This window comes from Carassius auratus, chromosome 20 (assembly GCF_003368295.1).
Source record: "Carassius auratus strain Wakin chromosome 20, ASM336829v1, whole genome shotgun sequence".
In the NCBI taxonomy this organism is placed as follows: domain Eukaryota; kingdom Metazoa; phylum Chordata; class Actinopteri; order Cypriniformes; family Cyprinidae; genus Carassius; species Carassius auratus.
Window position 1 is genome coordinate 5,317,107 of NC_039262.1, and position 21,177 is coordinate 5,338,283.

The 21,177-nt window shown below is 35.1% G+C and overlaps 1 pseudogene; it reads right to left on the minus strand.

Moving 5' to 3' along the window:
• Positions 1–21,177, minus strand: part of LOC113120659 (DNA (cytosine-5)-methyltransferase 3A-like) — a 45,586-nt pseudogene that overhangs the window by 8,066 nt on the left and 16,343 nt on the right.

Below are 21,177 nucleotides of genomic sequence, written 5' to 3' on the forward strand. Positions count from 1 at the left end.
ATATATATTATTTTTGTATATTATATAGACCATTTTAAAAACTTTTTAAAATATAAAATGTACGTTTATTTGCAACAATAAAAAGACATATATGCCAGTAAATCTCTCCCTTTGCCAAGTGCATTCCAAACAACTACATAATGCCATGCATTTAAAAATAAAAAATAAAACACTTTTTTTCATAAAGCATGATTTACATTTTTATTATTGTTATATTATTTTATTTTATTTAATAGTTAATTTGTTTAAAGATATCTTAGAATTTTGGAAAAATATTAATAAGTTTCATGAAAATAATTTGTCATGCTGTAAAAATCTCTAAACAGAAACATGCTTTATTTTCTGCAAAATATACAGTTTTCCCTTTAGATTTTGGCATGAAATAATACCCAGAAGGCCCTCACCTCTCCATCTCCGTGCACCACAGGATATCCTCTTTATTGTCCATGTAGACGGGGTAGTGCTGGTCTTTGCCTTGTTTTATTGAGTTTGAGCGAGTTGTGATGGTTCGCACTTTCCCGAACTGAGAAAATAGAAATATAAATTCAGCTCTGCCTCAACGAGCCTCAAAACTTAAGAAATCAACAACTTACAAAAAAACCATCAGGAATAATGACAACCTGTTCAAACTATCTTTGATTTTCCTTTACAACAAAACCTTCGAAGTGAAGCCCCACACCTTAGCTGTGCGTCCATGTTCCAGACAGTCTTGCAGCTCGAGTCTGTCATTCATCATGGCAGTCAGAGGACTGAGAGAGAGACAGAGAGAGTTTGTTCCCTTGTTTTTCTGATGTTCACTCTTCATGCCTGTTTCACATGTACTGTAACTGAAACATTCACATCTTATCTCGCTCATACAGCAGATGTTCAAGCAGTTGTACCGGTTCATTCCAGGCAAGTTTCCCCAGAAGTATCGAGCTCTGTGTGCGGCAGACACCTCCTTGGCGTCGATCATTACTGGATTACACTGAACACAGACAGAACCGTTATATACAGCATTATATTGTAGAAGAAAGTCAAGTTTAGGCAATATTTTGTCATGTTTTTGAAATTAGTTTCTTATGCTCATCAAGGCTGCATTTATTTAATAAAAAAATACAGTAAATATTCAAAATTTTGATTGCAATATAAAATAACTGTTTTCTATTTGAGTATATTTTAAAATGAGTTTTAATCCTGAAACTTTTTTTTTTAAACTAACAACATTAATCTATATTTTATATATTATTATATATTTTTTATTATATTTATTTTAATATTTATTAAAATAAATAGAATTAAAAAATCAAGATGAATTTAAAAACGTAATAAAATAAATATCAATATCAATTAACCTCAAAGTCACTGCATTAGATACAATTCTAACCCAAGTGTCATAAAGCTACAGAAAGCAAAACATTTCAAAACACAATTCTGGTTTTAAATGATAAAACAATAATAGATGTGGTGTTGAAAATGAAGAAAATGACTTCGTGTTTGTCAGACGTTGGTGGAATTCAGACATTTTTCAGTGTCCACATACAGTTTGTGCACACTGTATGTTATATGTACAAGCACTAGTGGGCAGCGCTGATAACAGCACACATGATTGACTCTGTGCATGTGAGTGTGTGTTTGTCTCGAATGTGCACACACCTCCAGAAAGCGTGAGATGTCTCTCTTGTCACTGATTCCCATTGCGACGACATTTTCAAACAGCCAGAAGAACGGTCGCTCGTCTCCTTCTTTGGGTCGTGCTTCATGAAGCAGCCGGTAGAACTCGAAGAACAGACGCCCGGTGCCCTCTACACACAAGAAATAAAAACCTTACAACAAATGCATCAGTATGAACACATACTTTTCTGGTTTTGCTGCTGGAAAGTGAGTGTCGCACCGAACAGGCCTTTCCTGGCAGGGTTGACGATGGACAGATCGTTACAGGGGCTTCCACCGATCACGAGATCAAACGGCCCCCACTCCTGAATCTACAGGGAAGCACGTGACGCAAACAGAGAGAGACGTCAGAAGTGTGTCGTATTTAAAAGACGACGAGGAACAGAAAGAAAGACACATGCTTACATGTTTACGTGTGATGTTCCTGACGTCTCCCACATACATGATCTTTCCATGGTGTCGCACGATCCCCACCGTGATGGAGTCCTCACACACCTCTGACGCCACGTACCGCTCCACCTGAATGCCCAGATCCTTCAGCACCAGCAGCCCTGACGGCAAAACACACACACACACACACACACACACAGGCTTATTCACACCACCACATGAGTTTGCTCAAAGGGACAGGTCACTAAAAATAAAAGACATTATTTGCAATACTGTTTATTTTATGTTACAGTTTTTCAAAATTACATTTATTTTGATAACACTTTATTTAAAACCTTTATTCATAATGCTTTATAAAAGTACTTTTAATGCATTAATTATCCCTTGTAATTCCTTATAATGCATTGGACAATCTCATCAAATATAACACTAAAAAAAATTCGGCCTTTAAAATTCTGTTATAATTATTTACCACAAGATATTAAGTATTACAAGGCACATTATGAATGATTATAATATCCCTTTATTAATGCATTCTACATAAAGGCTTTAAGTAAAGTGTTACATTCTAGTTTTTATTAATAGATTTATATATATTTTCCATTTGCTGTTTTTATTTTAATGCTATTTTCAAATTTACAGTACATTTCAGTATTATTTGCACAGATGACTCAAAAAAAAGATATATATAATATAGATATATATCAGCTAGTTGTTTCTTATAGTCTCAATTTTCATGTTCTTGAATATTTAGTACATTTCAATTCAATTACATGTTTTTTAAAAATTGTTTTCATTAATTCAATACCACTTTCACTGACACAGATTACTCAATAATCATGACCATGAATGTTTATTTATTTATTCATTTATCAGTTAGTTTTGGTTTTCTGTAGTTTTAGTTAGTTTTCATTTAATATTTATTACTTCCATTTACTAACATGTAAAAAAAAACCTGTCAAATTATTTATATTAAATCACTGTAAATGTCAGTTGTATTTGCACAAACAATTGTCTGTATGTCTGTATGTCAGTTAGTTTTAGGTTCTTGTATTTTTAGTTTTTATTTACTATGATATCTATTTCCTTCTAACAAAATGATTTGAAATGAATTATCATCAATTCACTTCTGAAATTTCAGCACCGTGATCATGCAACTATAATGTGATTATTTATTCATTTAAAAAACTTAAACTTATTTTATTTCACCAAGTTGCCAAGGCAACATTTCTCATTTTTGTTTAGTTCAATCTGAAGTACTAAAATAACTAAAACTACTCAAATGAATAAATAACAATTAATTTAAAAAAAGACAAAAAACTATACAAAATAACAGAAATTTTAAAGGAAAAAGAAAACAGCAAATACATAAAATGTAATTCAAAATACTAATAAAAGCTATCATTTTATCTGTGTGTTAAAAGTAAAGTAGCACAGGTGTGATCTCACCTGTAGCGATGCCATCAAATAAAGAAAGCACTCTGATTGGCTGCCTGTTCTCTGCTGCCATTGGTGAATACAGCTTTGTCGGTTCCTGAGAGGAAAGAATGAACAGATTATGCTTTTTCATGAAATCCTTTTTTTTTCATTATTTTATAACTTCCCAAGAGGCATTTACAATTCTTAGTACGTAAAAAAAAACAAAAAAACAGCCATAATTTAGTTACAAATGGCCATTTCCATGCTGAATATGGCCTCTGATTTGAGTAGAGGCGTGCACAGTAGTCCGCAATAATATCTAGTCTCTTTCTCCACTTAATTTTTAAAATACATTTTAGTCTCATCTTTTATCGCCAACGATATTGCATGTTGATTTAATCACAGTTATCATTTACTGATGCCTCGTCATTTCCTCTTTTTAGTCATGGAAAAAAAGCTTTTCATCATAGTTTTCGTTAATGAAATGAACACTAGTCAAAAATATTGATTATAGCATTATTGACCAGTGATTTCAGAAAGTTCGAAATGTATAATTCATATTTTAAACTGGAGAGTTTTTAATTGTGCAAACATAAAGAACATCTGGAGTCTCCATTTCCTTTAGCTTTCATCTGTGCTATTAGTTAGTCTTTCTGACTGTAGTGGAGAAACTTGTGTCCGAACTGCTGAGACACACACTAGATGGACTCACAAAGTCCTGGTCGTGGTTGTTGGCGAAGAACAGCTGCAGTCGTGAGGTCCAGTCGTCTCTGCGTCTCAGGATGCCCGAGACGTTCCTGCTGCAGCACATGTAGCAGTTCCAGGGGTCTTCACGGATAGCGGCCTGTGCGGATCCGGACCCCACGAGCAGATCGACACACTCCACGCAGAAACACCTACACAAACACAGACGTAAGGCCTTTTCACACTGAGAAAGAGTGAAAGTCAGCACGATGACGCTTTTGATTTGAAACATTAGATTCCTATGGGGCTATCCACACCAGAAGCTACGTTTTTTTGTCCTGTGTGTCAATTTTTTCCCTGTCACTTCAAGATGAAACGAGCTGACCAATCAGATTTGAGCTTAGATCACGTGCCCAGAGCCGCTGCTGTTGCACAAAAGGATGAGAGTGGTGGCGCTGTTTCCCAAACCGGTGTAAACAAACACCGAAGAAGAGTATTGCGAAAGACAGAAAAGAGTGGATGCCGAGTTCATGTTATCATTAGTATCTAAAAACAGATTATGCAGAATACAATGATTCATTTTCTATTGGATAATGTGATAGGAAAAGCACTGTCTGTTTCCTTCCATTTTTAATCCACTTTTAAAATGAAACATTTACATGTGTTTTTATGCAGCTCATGGTATTTTTATAACAATAAAGGTGACAAATGATAAGCAGGTGTAGTGTTTAACCCATTATATAACATATGAAGAGAGCAAGTCAGCCTATTATAGAATGAAAATAAAAACATGAATGTGCACAAATGTTCAAGTTTAGCTTCATGCTAATATTTTAGCATGCATTCCTGTAAGCATTATAGATAGTTTGTGTTTCCGGTGTAGATCTTAATTTATTGCTGTATACTAAGCAGCAAATAATGTTAAAAATGATATCTGAGGAAAAGTGCATGCAGGGGTGGATTAGCAGAAGGCGCTCGGTGTGAAACGCCCTTTACACCTCCCAGATCTCTCTCTGATCGCGAACAAACCCACACACACTCACCTGCAGCAGTTGTTGTTCCCACACATGAGCACTTCTCGTCCTCCGCAGCAGATGGTGCAGTATGACTGATAGCCGTCATCGTCGTACTGATACGCGCACTCCAGGAAACTGTTCTGTAGGGGAGGAGAACACCGCCTCAGCACCAATCAGAAGTCAGAACAGGTTTGATTGACAGGTGTGCATGTGTACCTTGCAGCTCTGGCACATGGCTCCGATAAACAGAGGATGTTCTAGTGCAACGTTCAGACTTCCACAGGAAATACAAATATCTGCACACAAAACAACTCCATGGTGATGTTTGGAAAAGCATGTGACTGTACTATATTATTTATGCAGTATGCATGTTTTGACCTATGACCCTCTAAACTACCACGTTTACCAAAATATGCAGTACCTAACAGAGAACAATGTGTGATATACAGTGTGCTCAACTTTACCATTTTAATATAAAACTTTACATTTGAATATCTAATTAAACAATTATGTACAATTTGAATGATAATTGTATTCATTAAAATATCTCAAACTTTTATTAGCATTTTAATAATTATATTCTATATATAAAATGATAATCTGAATAATAATTTACAAATATATTTAGTATTTTAATCATTTATTTACATAAACTGTATTATTTTTCAATATATTATATTTCAAAAGGTATCTATCTATCTATCTATCTATCTATATACACACAATATATATATATATAATGCATATTATTATTTGAATATGTGGTTGTGTGTGTAAATGTATATTAAAATGCTAATAATATATTTAATAGAACAATTACATTTCGTATTCATAATAGACTTACAATCTTTAAATAAATTTAATTCCCTAATTTTTACAGATTTGTAAAACTTAAAAGCAATTATTTTAGTTTTGATGACTTTTCTTTTATGTTTATGCACACATTTTGTGTATATATCTATATCTATATAGATATAGATATATATATATATATAATCGTTTTTTGGTCACACTTTATTTTAAGGTCCAATTCTCACTATTAACTAACCATTAACTATGACTTTTGCCTTAATTAACTCCTTATTTGCTTCTTATTAATAGTTTATAAGGTAGTTGTTAAGTTTAGGGTATTGGGTAGGATTATGGATTATGTCATGCATTATATGTACTTTATAAGCACTAATAAACAGCCAATATGTTAATAATAGGCATGCTAATAAGCAACTAGTTATTAAGTGAGAATTGGACCCTATACTAAAGTGTTACCCGTTTTTATAATTCAAAGGTCAAATTCAACAGCAAACTCACCTTCAATATTGCGACACTTTTGTCTGACTTCATACACGAGTCTCTCTGAAGAAAACAAAACACAGCGCCATCAATCACTGCTGTTCAAGTAGGAACAGTGTATGTGAAGCTGGTTTACTGTGTGTGTGTGATACCTCGAGTTCCTTCATCAATAATCTCTTTGATTTTGGGTTTCTCGACACTGTTCTTCCTGGGTTTCTTGGCAGGGGGCGGAGCCGAGTACGCAGCGGCCTCAGGCTCCACCCACATCTCTGGATACACCTCAGTATACGGGCTCCGCTCCGCTAGAGGACACACACAAATACACACACAAATCTCTTTAATATCGCAATAGTATATCTTAGACGGCAATGAGATCGAAAGGCTCATGTTTCTGTTGAGAATAACACCACATGAATTTATATTTCATCTTCTACATGGTTTCAAAAGAGATCTTAACAATGTCTTTGTTCAGATCCGTCTGCACTTCTGGCTAAACATTTCTCAACAAATTCTCACTAGGCTAAAATATCAGGTCCATGCTGTCCAAAAATAATTTTAGCAAAAGAATAAATAAATAAAATGTAATTAATCAAAATGAAATTGCAATAATTTATTTTTTATTTGTAAAACTATAAATCTACTAAATAATAAAAATCAATAGTAAATATTTTTATTTATAACACTGTATATAACAATATTTGAAGTAGTAATTAATTATAAAGATATTATTAATCAGTCTCATCAAATTCCTCCAAGGCCAAATTATCAGGTTGACAAACTATCCCAAACAATTATTGAGCAACAGAATTATAAATTATAAATTATAAAATGTTATAAATTATAACAGAATTATAAATTAAATTAAATTAATCAAAATAAATTTAAAATACAATTATTAAAACTATATAAAACATATAAACAAATGATAAAAAATAAAACAACAATGCATTAATTAAATAACAATTTTATTAATTAAATAACATTAACTAAAATAAAAAATATAATACAAGCAAAAATAAAATATATCAAAATATAACAAATATAATTCATTTCATTATAATAATAACAATAAAAATAATGCATTAAATAATAAACTATAATTATTATATTTATATTTAACTTAACATATTTCACAATAATATTTGAAGTGGTAATTAAAAATAGTGATAAATAATTTTAAAAATTTAAAATATTGATAGACATTTTAAGTTGAATAAAAAGCGGTTTCTTAAATAATAAAACTCTAATCTGGGCCTGTGGCTGTGTGTTTGTTAGATGCATCACCTGGTGGCGGCTCCAGGCCTTTGGCACCAGAAGGGAGAAACCCAGTGCTGGCCCATTCAATCATCTGCTGCGTGAGCACTTCAACACTGTTCGATATGTCCGGGTCATCGGCGGACACACACACAGGGAACGGTTTACCAGCACGCATACCTGCCGTCTGAACAGAGATCCACAAAAACAACATGAGAAAACACACATACACATACAGTAACACACACGACAGAGAAACATCACGACTTACCTGTAAAACTTCATAGATGGCTTTTCTGTACATGGGCTGTTTGTTGTAGGTGGGCTGATGAAAAGACGTGCAAAATGTGCTCAAGGGCAACAGCTTTTCCACACACACCTGACAGAGGAGAGGACGCTCATTATAACGTCTCTTATCAGCACTCATGAAGGATTCTGATTGGTCGACAGACTCACCACTGAGAATTTGCCATCTCCAAACCACATGACCCAGCGGGTGCCTTCAGCGGCCCGACTGCGGCTCGCCATCCACCACGACACGATCCGGCCGGGCCACCAGGAGAACCCCCGCAGCTTCCCCCAAACCAGCTCTCCGATCCCGAACCCACGGCCGTCCTGAAACACACAGCGTCAGCGAAACCTCAAAATACTGAAGGTTACATGACACAAAAACCTGATTCTTGATAAGGAGAGCTACTTTGCTGAATCTAGTCTGCTGTAACACCACAATCAGGGAACACAAAGAAGCCTAAATTAAGTAAATTTTTCATTTTCAGGAAATGGTCACACAATTCAAACTAAATTTAATGTTCATTTAAAACCATTTCATAATTCATGTTATCTAATTCATAAATCATTTATATGCATTTAATTCAGAATCATAATACATATATTTAAATAAAATATTAAATATAAATTATGTTGGTTAATATTAAACAAAAACAATTAGTAATAATACTGTTGTACTTTTAGTTCATATATAATAATCAGAATAAACATAATTAAGCATTATATCCTCAAAGTAATGCTGAATCAACAAATTAAGTATATTTTAAACAATACTTATTTAATGGCAACTTAAAAAATAAATTAAAAAAATTACATTTTCTTAGTTTTGACCCACTCAAGTCAATGTGACTTAAATAATAATAATAAAAAAATTATTATGATTATTTTAAAATAAAAATATTAAACAAAATATTTTAAAATGTTTTGTTAATTTGCATTACTCATAATCAAATTAATCATATATATTAACAAATATTTACAAATATTTGTTTGCTCTGGAATTTCACTAGCAATGAAGAAATATGAAGCCACAAAAAGTGTGGAGAAAATATATGTGTATCATTTTTTATTATTTATTTATTTGTCTTTTTTACAGCCTTAGCTTGCTGATATTAAATCAAATTTAAATCTACTTTTAATTTGATTTTAAATAATGTTTTGTTTTGCACATCTAGTAAATATTACAAATAAGTAAATAAATACTACAATACTATAAAAAAATAAACAAATTCACATCAAGTCATTGAATACCAAAGTGTACCTTATTTAAAGCAAATAAGAGCCATTATTTTTACAAATGATCCATCAATACTAATGAAGAGATGATTTGCCAAAACAGATAACTCCTCTAAAAAAAATCATGTTTTTTATTATATTATCACGTTTTTATTGTTTTTGTCTGTATTTTTTAACCTAATAAGAATAACCCAACTGCAGTTTGATTGAGATTAATTGGAATACACAATGAAAAAACATGATTTCTGACTCTTCAAATATTCACCTCATACTCCAGATCCATCTCTGAGGATCTCGTCATCACTTTGTTGCCGCAGGCGACGGGAGGCGGCTCGGGCGTCGTGGCGACCGTTGGGGAGGCGGGGTCAGTGTGCTGCTGCTGAGGTGTGGGTGTGGATGGGAGGTTGATAGCTGACTCCTCCTCCTTCTGAGAGCCCACAGCTGATTGGTCGTCCATTATGTCACTCATGGTGATCCCCAGTTGGGCCTTCTCCTCCTTAAATACACAGAGGCACACAAACACCAAGGTGAATTACAGACACAAACACACAGGGTCTCAAAGGATTTTCACTCATATTGCTCGACAAACACCTTTATCTAAACATCTGTTTCCAGCAAGACAACAGACTAGTGTGTGTGTTTAGGTAAATATGGATTTGAAATCACAGTGGTAATTGTAATCTGCAGGTTTTTACTGTTATATGAGGACAAACTCTGAGCTAACATGAACCAGGACGTCTCTGTGTGTGTATTAGACTTCTGATCCCTCCAAAATTATTGGTATTCTGGCAGAAAAGTCAATAAAACAAATGTTTGTTTACATGGATTGTAGAAATCCAACAGTTCATAGACCCGCTTATTCATATTCCATATTCTTAATCTAATAATAAGCTTGGCATTGTGGATCACGAATACTGTTGGCTCCTTGACAAACTGCTTTGGATAAAAGCATCGGCTAACTGTATAAATGTAAGTGTATTTAAATGATGATTCTGATTGAAAATGCATCTTCATAGTCCTTTATTGCAGAAGCACGTTGAGTTACACTACCATTCAAAAGCCTGGGAGTAGTGCATTTTTTACTGTGAGAAAGAAGTCTCTTCTGCTCACCAAGGCTTCATTTATTTGAACAAAAACACAGTAAGAACAGCAAAATTGTGAAATATTATTACAAATTAAAATAGCTGGTCTCTATTTTAATATCTATAAAAATGTAATTTATTCCTGCTATGCAAAGCTGAATTTTCAGCATCATTCCTCCAGTCTTCAGTGTCACACGATCCTTCAGAAATCATCTAATATGCTGATTTGCTGCTCAAGAGGACAGTTGTGCTTCAGTATTTTTTTAGGATTATATGATGAATAAAAAGTTCAAAAGAACAGCATTTATTCAAAATAGAAATCGTTCATTACATTATAAACATGTCAGTTGTCATTTTAGATCAATTTATTGCATCCTTTCTGAATAAAAATATAAATTTCTTTCAAAAACATCTCACTGACCCCAAACTTTCCAGCAGCAGTGTATGTCTAATGAAGATTCATTATGTGCAGATTTGAGGCATTGCTGTGGATTTGGCAGAAGGCAGACGGATTCTGATCTACAGTATCCGATGAGTCCTCAATGTCAACAAGATTCCCATGACTCCGAAAACAACATTACAGATCCAGCACTGCTAACCACAGACAGAAAACTTACACACAAAATCTCTTAAATATCTCAACAGCTTCCACTAGCTACTTTTTATAGTTAAATAAGTGTGCTTAATTCTTTTAAATGTGAACTTGTGATTAAATTATTGATTAAAATGCCACTTTAATGTAAGTGTAGTTTACTATCATGACTTTTGCATATGCTTTTAAAAAGCATACTTTGTAATAATGTAAAATTATGATTTTAACTTTAAAGTCCATTTTTTCCCTTCATTAGTGATGCCTGCGAAGCAAAGCATCACTATTGTTATCTTGCATACATATAATTATCCTGGACAAAACTTCGGCGTGCAATTGTTTGTCACACACCCAGGAAAGGGGAGTCAAATCATGTGGCTTATTGAGGAAAGGTGTGCTATGAATTTTTTTAGAAACTGGGCAAATGATGCTCACACAACGGATGAAAAATCGGGCAAAAGAAATCCTTTGATTTAGCATTGGACCAAACTTTCTGTCCTCACGACTCTGCATCAAAATGTCATAGAGACTTGGGGGTGGTCTCATTTGACATGTCCTAGCAAGCAGCCAATAAATAGTAACATTTAAACTTTATAGGCATGCCCTAGCAACCAGTTACAGCAACCTAGCAACAAGCCCATATACTTCCATTTAAAAACCGGCGAGAGGTATATCTCTGGTTCGGAACATTATAGAGGCAAGTGGGTGGTCTCTTTTGACTCAGACTGGAGAGTACTCTTTAATTCTCACCATGGAAACTCTCTATTCACATGCTTGCAACCAATATGGAAGCATAAATCAGTCATATGTTAACACCATAACATCATAGAGACTCTTTTGATTCGGTCAGACGTTCAGGCTATTTTTTTCACCCTAGTAACTATCTAGCAGCACATTAGCAACCATTTACAGCAACCTAGCAAGCATTTGGTGATTGGCTCTTTTGACTCCAGTCTATAAGTTTTGCCCTGGACCCTAACAACCCAAACCCAAATTAATCATTACATTTCAAATGTACTCAATTGCAACTTTATCATTAAACATGTGTAATTACAAATATATTTAAATGCATGCCATATGTTTCAGTAGAAGTGACATCGAAGAATATTTTAGTTAGTCATAAATGCTTGCCAATACATTCTACAAGCAAATTTCAAAGCCAACATTATTATGAAATAACATATACATATGCATTGAAATCCTACTTAAGTGGGTAAAAAAAACACTTCTAAGTTCAACCGATTTCCTGTTAATATAAATTTAAACGATATATTAGATTTTGTAATAATTGTAAAATATATGCAATATTAACATTCAATTTGGAACTACATATATGCTTTTAAAGTATATTACTTCCTTAATAAAAGTCCCTCTTGATAAAAGTATGCTAAAGTGTTAGATGTGACATGATGTTCCAGACAGTTTCATTCTCAATGCTTTGGCTTCTTTTGTATCGACTGTATGTGAGACAGTGAAACTTTGATTCCTTCGAGCAGCTGCTGGTTTTCTCTTGTGTGACCTTTTGCAGGAAGGATACAAGCGCCTTATATGACCTTCAACCCCATTAAACTGCCAACCACAGAGCAGCTAATCACACCGAAACACAGAGACGTAAAATACAGAAGACAGGCTTGTTTGATGGGTCAGTGGAAACACATAAAATCACTGCAGTGCTGCATACATTTCACATGATGGATGGAAACAGAAGATGGACCTGGCATTGACATCCATTTCAGATGCTCAAAAATGCTGAAATGCAGATGCTAAATACAGGTTTAAACAGGGTGCAAATTGTTTGGCACGCACCGAACAAAAAGCTCAATCAGATGAATGAATATCACATCACATATGCAAATGTGTCATGTTTTTGTCATCTGTGGTGCTGATTACAGAATTGTAATTAACTTTACATATTTCAAGTTCAAGAACATGAACACACACATATACTCAATCCCTAGTGAACGTTGTTGTTATTGTTTTAAGAAATCAATATTTGTATTCAGCAAGGATGCATTAAATTGATCAAAAGTGACATTTATAATATAAAAAAAGAAAATGTATTCCAAATAAATGACTGCTATAACGAACTTCCTATTTATTAAAGGGGTCATCGGATGCCCATTTTCCACAGATTTATATAATTCTTTAGGGTCTTAATGAAAAGTCTATAACATACTTTAGTTAACATTTCTCAGTGGTAGTGTAAAAAACCACCCTTTTTACCCTGTCAAAAACAGCTCTTTTCAGAGCAAGCCGTTTTCTTGCATGCCGCTTTAAATGCTAATGAGCTCTGCTGACCCCGCCCCTCTCTTCCGAGCCGCTCTCTGAGAGATGGTAAACTTTAGCCGCAAGTTATCATAAAAGGCGATTTGCAAATATTCATTAAAAAAAACGTATACTCACTTCTTCTGCAGGTGAAGCTGGTTCACGAATGATTCGCATGAATATAGATGCATTTAGGTAGATTTATTAACAATGCAATAAAGAATTTTACTTCTCTATCACAAATTAATGGTTTCAAGTCTTACTGAGCCCTATGATTTCTCGCATCTATTTTTTTCTGTCTCCTCAAATCATCTCTTTAAAAAGAGTTTGACGTTAGCATGTTGCAACATAACACATAATCATGATAAACAAACACATTATATTGTGTAAAATAACCAATTTTCAATTCAATTAATCTGTTTTTTCAATCAGAAATGTTCAATGAGCAGTGCATTCTGGGAGCGCATCATTTGTGATGAATTCATGCGATGCTGTCTCAGAAATTGGCCAAAATTTTAGAAGGCAGCATAACGTCACCGCCTACCTTTTGGAATCTTTTCTTCATTCGAACTGAAACGCACCTTAAAATACTGCCTAAATAGGCAGCTCACTAGGTTTTGGAACAGATCTACTATCTGAATCAGATTGTTTGTCCTCTTCTAGTCGTGTCTCCATGATGTTATAGTGGTTGTGTTGGTTGTTACCCAGCAGCCCTTTGGCAAAAGGCCCAGTGCACCCTGGGAAATGCGGTCTTTAACAGATTACCTAATTTCCTGCTGCAGTCCACATTGGCGCGCTATAAATGGCCACAGTGTTTCTATGTGCCGACACATAGAAACCATTTGCAAACTTCTCGTGGAAAGTGTGTAAACATCTCCCACTATGACCTGAACGACCCTTGGCTTTATGACGAGTTTCAAGAGCTGAGAGCTTTATGATTGTGACCTAGGCGTGAACGACCTCTGACCCCAACCTCACCATGACCCTAAAGTCTCTCAGGCTCATTTCTATACAAATGTCACTCCTTTTCGTAAAGCATTTGGACACTTTATCAAACACAGTTTGGGGTCAGTTAAAGTTTTTGAAACAAGTCTCTTCTGCTCACCAAGGCTGCATTTATTTGATCAAAAAAATACAGTAACAACAGTAATACTGTGAAATATTACTGATTTGCTGGAAACGGTAAAAAAAAAAAAAAATCAGGATTATTTGATGACTAGAAAAGCTCATAGGAACAGCATTCATTTGGAATAGAAACCATTTGTAACATTATAAATGCATTTACTGTCAATTTTGATCACTTTGAGGCATCCTGAGGCATCTTACTGACTTAAAATTTTTTAAGGTTACTGTTTATACAAATATACATTACATATATCTCTAGCTTAATCAATGCAATATAATAAGGAAATGAAAACATATAAATATATATGATTTTATTGGCACTATCATTAAATACACTGAACGAATTCTACACAGTGTCCTTACCAGCAACGCCATACATTTCCAACAACAACTAATTCAGAGCCAATCAGAAAATATTTGATGTATAATATGCAGCTAATACAGATTTTAGACCGATGAGATCGTATGATGTGTGGGACTAACTTGTGCAACGTGACAGAAACAGACACCCAGTAACTGACAAAACATCAGTGATTTATCAATTGTTGCTCTATCACAGATTCACAAACGTTTTGGGCATCTGAACCTAAAATATTCAGTAAGTCAACCAAGGTAATGTTTCAATAATGTAACAACACATTTGCAAGTTTGTGGTCCTATGATGTCAGTTAACGGTTACATGACATGCAGGAAAAACAAATATTTCAATTTGTTAATAAGTGTTTTATTTTTGTTAAGCTTACATTTTTATATTAAATTAATTATGCAGTATAATGTTGCCTGCAGTCTTCTCACAAAACCCCTGCTGTTCGTGAACCCCAGTTTGGGAAACTCAACTTTATCGCATCATAGTGTGAGAATTCAGTCAAATTCCTCACACGTAGACACTGACAATTTAAACCTTTTCAGCTCAAAGTGACTATCAATGCCATTCAAACATGAATAAATGCATTAAACATACAGTATTTTTTAAATGTTCTTCAGACTAAGAAAAAATGGTTCTGTTGAATGAAAGGTAATTTAATGAACCAATAGAGTTCTTCTATCATACCGCTGCATACATAAACCTAGTTTTACAACCTTTATTTTAAGAGTGTGATGCATACCCTTGCCAGTATATAGACAGTATATAGACGGTATATAGTATCCACTGCACAGTGTACACTGGTATCTATTAAAGCTATAGAGCTACAGTTTATATGTTTGGTTTAAAACGACACACACACACAAACTTATAAAACAGCCAAGTCAGCATTATCTACCTTCATTCCCTGTACTAAACACACACACACACACACACACACACACACACACACACACGTATCAGTAAATGTGTCTTTTCACACAGTGCACACATACCCACACACACTGCTGTGTCTGATCAGCCATGCTGGTAACAGGTAACTGTGTGTGTGTGTATGTGTGTATGCAGGCAAAAATACACTTTTAAATCAGAAAGGGGGGAGACATGCGCACATGACTTTGTTTGGGAATCGTGGGTCACGTGACTTTGCGCTGATTGGTCACAGAGGGGTTTGCAAAACTGGGACTAGAAGAGCATCCGCTGCAAAACAAGAGGCTGAACGAGAGCGGTGCGCCGACCAGAGAAAATAGAAAATAATAGTGTGTGTGTGTGTGTGTGTGTTGTGGGGGTGGTTTAGATTAGTTAATGATTGATTTTTCCCCGGGAAGGATTTTACTAGATATTTTGATGGTCTCTGTTACTGAGAAAAAGGGAAAGGTTCAATTAAGCCATGATTTATAAGCCTAGAAATGAATGAGAGTGACACACACACACACACACACACACACACACACACACACACACAGAGGAAACTCCTTAAGGAAATATAAAAGAAAACACTATTACTAATAATTACGTTATTTTTTATAGTGTCTTCATAAACTAAACCGCTTCACACACCGTGCAGTATTCTCTCAAACACACACACACACATGTTTGTAATCAGGTCTTCGTGAAGCGCCGTAGCAGCGCTGCGCCAGAGTTTGATGAGATCCAGAGGCTCCAGTGGGCGGAGTCTCTGTGACCCAAGAGAAACCGCCCTCGCTGGGTGAGCCGAGGACACGGCAGCCCCTGAAAACCCCCACGGCCCCGGATAAACACACGCTTTAGTACTTCATCACACAAAACACTCATTCAGATCACCTTTGTTATCTATTACTAGAGCTGTTTTTAGCGTTCTAACTAATATTACCCATTAGGTCACCAAAACATGGTCATAACACAGCTAGGCATACTCCACTCTTAAAAACAAAGGCTCTTTATTGGGGTTGACGGTTCCATGAAGAACCTTTAACATCCATGGAATGTTTCCTTTCCAGGTCATTTATAGTGGAAAAAAGTTTCTTCAGAATTTGAAAACGATTATTTTTTTAACTGTTCATTGAATGGTTCTTTAGGGAACCAAAAATGGTTATCACTGCGAAAACCCCCTTTGGAACCTTTATTTTCTAATAGGTAGCTGAAAGCATTATCAAATTAGTGGAAATATTTCATAAATGAACGCACGAAGGTGTTTATTTATGATACAGCGCAAATCTATGGAGCGAAATCCACATGTGCTTGAACACATCAGATAGCAGAATAATTTTTTGTCGTATTATACTACAGTATGAGACTCGTGTCACGGACCACCCAGAGTCCGTTCATGGGCCGCTTGATGCATATTGAACACAAAATGGCAAGCTCAAATCTGATTAGCAGGGCTTTATGCAATTTTCAGGAGTCTGGGTGCACCGCTTTCCATCAGTCTGACAGGGGAAAAGTCATGTTTATAAAGTTAAGATTCACTGAGAGCTTTTGAGGAAGAACTAGTTGCTAGAGTTACAAAAGTCTGTCAGGTTTTTCCTCCGAGGAACTTCGTAGCACATAAATTAGATGCTAAAATAAAACGGCACAGACACTGATAAATGTATTTGCATAAACGTATGCAAACCCATTAACCATTCCTGTCAGAAGGCCGCACACAAACTATATAAAACTATGACTTACATGTTTGAGACTTATCTGAATATGAAGTAAATGCTAAACAAAGTTAAACCACTAAATAGAGCTACAATAATACATCAGTAACACTTCAGCGCTGGGTTTGAGTTTGCCCTGTTTAACACACACACCTCTACAGGAAACAGGGCCTCACAGTGTGGCCAAGCACTCTACTACTACCACACACACACACACACACACACACAAGTGGCTGTGAGACAAGTAGACGTATTTTTGTGAACCCAACCCAACTGACTTTCCACTGATGTTCACTTTCCACTTACTTCAATGGACAAAACACACACACACACACACCAGCACAGTATGCATTCAACTCAAGAGTTTCGAAAACATACCAATCAACATTGTACTAAATTGTTTTCCATTCCTTATAAACACACTCATTTGTATTGTTCAGCAGCTCATACTGAAGGATGTGAGTTTTCCATACGTCCTTAACTCAACTCGTGTCAAACTTCAGCAGCAGACACTGAACGCTTTTCTTCTTTGTCTCTAAAGGAATGTTCAGGATTTAACGCAGGGAAAATTATTCTGACTTGTTGCTTTAAAAATATATATTTAATATAAAATTGTGGTTAATGTGGTTAACAGTAATGCACTAAGAGTGGAAGTACATAGTGCAATGCAAAAAAAAATTAATAGAGTTTTTCAATTCCACAAACACAACATAAACACTTCGATTACTTAAAACTGCAATGTGAAGGAAGGAGCGACATATTTTTTCTTCTTTATTGTGACATTCATAAGTAAATGGATTATAAAAATAGAAAAAAATATATGCGTTGATTGTTGGAGGTAGATCTGAATGTAAGATGTATGAAAAAGAAATGGGGTTCAGGTGAGCTAAAGAATACAGCATATGTCATTAAAGAGAGAATTAGAAAATCAAGTTATGATATTTAAACATTAAGGTCAAAAATCTATATTAAAGATACACGGATGAATCGTTCACAATAAGATCTGTAACACACTTTCAGAAAATAGAGTACATTTCCATATCCTGCCGACTCTAACATTACATTAATCATAAGGGTACCATGATAAAATCTCTTACCATCCCTAACGGTTTCTAGTTACCTCATAAATCTGTTAAATCTGATAACGCTTGCACGATATTCATGCAATAAAACAAGAAACTAATCTTCAGACAGAAAAACATAACTCAAACTAGTGTTGATTTTGTCAGCTATTTTCTATTTGTAAAATGTCCGTTAGTTTTTATCATATTTAGTCATATTAAGTAAACCTTATATATTTATTGACAAGGTCGACTAACCGTTCCAGACAAGGCTAAGCTGTCTATTACATGCTTTTCAATGAAAGAAACTTGCACTGACTGATATATATAATATATAATAAAATATATAAATATCAGTGCTTTTTTCTCAAGATGCCACCAGTAATGTTCTTTTTTTTAAGCACGTTTTATAAAATGCTTAAATGCCGAACTGACTATGTTTCATACTAGGTTAACTCTAAGCCCCGTCTGTGAAACTAGGCCTAAATGTCTCAACATTTTAGTCTAGTTTTAGTCAAGAAAACTGAAGTATTTTAATCTAGTTTATTAAATGAAAACTTGACATTTTAGCAATAAGACTTTTATTAATTAACCAATAAATAAGAACATCTGCACAGTTAATTTACTTCCATTGGAAGTGCCATGATTTTACTTTTATTATTATTAAGCATGCTAAATTATTTAGCTCACTGGCTTTTACAAAATGCTGTTTATAGACTGTAAAGGGTTGAATGTATTCTGAAGGAGTTGTGAACTGCCTAATTTTTTTTTAATTTTGCTGTTCTCTGTGGACCACTTATAATGTTATACAGATTTTTACTTGAAAAAACATAATTATTTCGAAGTAAAAGGCTATTTTCTGTCCTGTTTTGACCCCCATCAGAACGCTCGTTAGTAAATGCCCAGTTATATGATTGGCTAACAGTTGTGTATGTTTGACAGTCTCTGGCCTTCACAGATGGACGCTGCTGTCATATAGGTAAAAATGGGTAAATACTGTAATAACAGACAAAGCAGTAGTGATCACATAATAAAAACAATTACCGTATTTTCTGGACTATAAGTCGCACTTTTTTTTATAGTTTGGCTGGTCCTGCGACTTATAGTCAGGTGCGACTTATTTATCAAAATTAATTTGACATGAACTAAGAGAAATGAACCAATAGATAACATTACCGTCTCCAGAGGGCGCTAAGGTACTTTTGCAGTGTAGTCTACACTGAAGACATAGAGCGCCCTTTCACGGCTGGAGATGGTAATGTTTTCTCTTGGTGCTTGGTTCTAAATAAATGCGACTTATAGTCCAGTGCGACTTATATATATTTTTTTCTTTGTCATGACGTATTTTTGGACTGATGCGACTTATACTCAGGTGCGACTCATAGGCCGAAAAATACGGTACTCGTGCTTGTGTTGCGACATACTGTCGAATTCAATATAGTCGCCACAGCATTGTTTTTTAGTTCCAGTCTTTCTGAAAATCCTACATCCAATTGTGCCTTGTTTGGAAACAAATCAGCGGTAAAATTAAGTGAACCAAGTTTACGGTTTATTATGTTTGCCGCTCTTGTTATTTACACAACGTGCTCAAATCAGTGGGCGGGGCTAAAGATGCAGCGATGTAGAAGCAAGCGTTGATCATCTTCTGTGGAGGCGGTGTTTATCAACACTATTACATAAAAATGGCACATTCCACTACCTTTTGGCAAACTGGCTTAAAAAAAGGGTTTTTTAGACTAACAAGAAAGTTTTGAGCTTTTGAAACGTACAGAATTAATACAACAACTACCTCTAATATATCAAAAGATCAAGAACATTTTGATTTCTCAGTTCATGACCCCTTTAAAAGAAAAACAAATGCTAATAACATCAATGATACAAACATTTTATAAGATTTTAATAATTGTAAATAAAAGGTACTGTACTTCTGGTGTCTCTCTGACCTTCTCCTTCCTCCAGCGGGCGAGCAACTCCTCTTTCTCTCGGCGGCTGATGTGATAGGGGTCTCCGGCTTGGAAGGTTTCTCTTTGTACGGGACGTCTCCTCAAACTGATGTCCCAGCCCTGCCGGCCCCTCAGACGACCCCCGTCGCTCTACAAGACAAACACGACTCTTTTAGTTGCTTAGGAATACACACATGTTAAATTACAGACTCAAACAGCTCATGCTTTCATGATCTTTACATGTTTTTCAAGGAGATCTTTAGGAATCTTTAGGACTTTCGCAAGGACTTGTTTTGCAGTGTAAACCAATTTGTAGGCGGCTTTATTTACTCTGTGTATGTTTGTGAATTGCAGTGCATATGTAGCCCTAATAAAACACCCGTAACGTGTTCAACAGCCTGTAAACACATTTCTTTGGCATGTTACGACTCACAGTGCCACTTGGGCCAAGTTTCGGCTTTACACATTCATGTCTCTCTCATAAACTAAGCCTGAAATGTTCCATTGGCATGTTCTCATGTTCTTGTGAGCATGTCGTCTATTTCCCATGATCTACACCAAGCAGGAGCAGATTAATCAATCACAGATGGTTAATTCTGTGTGATGCATTAACTAGACTTTTCTGAACCACCCGACTGGGTCCAGATAACCAATTCGTTTACATTTAAACCAGTTCTCCAAGCAAAATAAAACCAAAATCGCGATATGACTTAATGTGGTTATCACGTTGCAAAGCTGTGATTTAATTAAATAAATAGATGCACTGAACATTTCAGATTGAAGCATAGCACTGTGTTTGCTAATGATCCAGTGATTTCAGTTTCTTGTTTCGCACTAAACTCTCGTTTTGAGTTTGGGTCGATGCATTTGGGAACTCAACGTGCGCCAACCATCTTT